Here is a 1,684-nt window from a genome sequence, read left to right as displayed (position 1 = left end):
AAATTGGAATGGAGATGTTTGGGGGGATTCTGACAAGGATGAGGGTGTTAAGCACTTAGACTCTAACAAGAGTATTTTACCAGAGGAAGAGATCTCCCCACCTATAGTGGCAGAGGCATCCCCACCCTCAACCTCTGTGTGTTTGCTTCTCCTAGTACACCTGAGGAAACTAATCCTATGTTGACCAGGGATGATACTGATGATATTCCTCAGGACCAACTCTCAATACCAACTTTTGCCACTAGGCTTATAACCAGACTCAAATTGCAGAAGGTTGAGGTACAAAGTATGACATATGATGTAGTTCACTATTCTCCTGAAGAACTTCATAAGGTTTTTAACTATTACAAGCAGAGGCCTGATGAGCAAGTGTTGGAATGGACTTTAAGGATGTGGAATAAAGGTGGCAAAAGCATACACCTGAATAAAGCTAAGTCTGTGGATATGGAACCATTAAGCAGAGATTCTGAATTTAATGTTGCAGCTCATGGAATAAATAATAGTTTACTTGGTTGGTTGGCAGAAGTATGGATCAAAAGATGGCTCACAGATAGGGCGTTTGAGATGCCTGATATTCTGTGATTTACTATTGAAAAGAGGATTCAGAGGCTTAGGGAAATGGTAATACTGGAGTGGATTTGTCATGTCAAACCTAATCTGCCAAACTGGAAATTGTCAGACATTTTGGGGATTACTAAACACTAGTTCTGAACTAACACTGATTCTAGGGGATTGAATACATCATTGTGGCCCTCCAGTAAGTATAGGGGCCTATGGAGATCAGGTGATAAAGGGACTTTTAGCAAAGATACAACTGATAGTGTGTCCAGTAGATCCTCAAATCCATTTTGTAGTCATTTTCCCTGTTCCACAGTGTATAATTGGGACAGATAAACTTAGTACTTGGCAGAATCCTCTCATTCATTCCTTAACCTTTAGTGTGAGGGTTATTATGGTTGAAAAGGCCAAATGGAAGCCATTAGAGTTGCCTTTAACTGACAAAATAGTAAACCAAATTTAGTATCAAATCCCCACAGGGATTGCAGAGATTGGTGCCAATATCAAAGACTTGAAGGATGCAGGGTTGGTGGTCTCCACCACATCTCCATTGAATTCTCACATTTGGCCTGTGCAGAAGATAGAAGGGTCTTGGATAATGATGGTAGTTTATCATAAAATGGATCAAGTGGTGATTCTGATTGCAGCTGCTGTACCAGATGTAATTTCCTTGCTTGAGCAAACTAACACAGCTCCTGGTACTTGTTATGCAGCTACTGAAATGGCAAATGCCTTCTTCTCCATACCTATCCATAAGGCCCTTCAGAAATGATTTGCTTTCAGTTGGCAAGGCCAGAAATACACTTTCACTGTCCTAACTCAAGGTTGGACACAACCTTGCATCACAGTTTTGTTCTCAAGCATCTTGATCACCTTTCTCTCCCACAAGTGCCACACTGGTACATTACATTGATGATATTATCATGATTGGACCAAATGAGCACATAGCAACCACAATGGATTTCTTACTAAAGCATTTGAGCCAGAGGATGGGAAATAAATCCAACTAAAATTTAAGGTCTTTCTATTTCAGGGAAATTTCTAGCATCCAGTAGTGTGGGGCATGTAGACATATTTCCTCTAAGATTGCATCAGGATTCACATTATACCAAAAAAAAAAAAAAAA

General features: G+C 40.0%; 1 pseudogene; it reads left to right on the top strand.

Annotated features, from left to right (window-relative positions):
• Positions 1 to 288: 288 nt before the first annotated feature.
• The window catches only part of LOC104867042, a 4,489-nt pseudogene continuing 3,093 nt past the window's right edge, over positions 289 to 1,684 (top strand).

This window comes from Fukomys damarensis, unplaced genomic scaffold (genome assembly GCF_012274545.1).
Source record: "Fukomys damarensis isolate Sample0158 unplaced genomic scaffold, DMR_v1.0_HiC HiC_scaffold_39, whole genome shotgun sequence".
Lineage (NCBI taxonomy): Eukaryota > Metazoa > Chordata > Mammalia > Rodentia > Bathyergidae > Fukomys > Fukomys damarensis.
The sequence above is the reverse complement of the archived record's forward strand: the minus strand, read 5'-3'. Positions and strand labels throughout refer to the sequence as shown.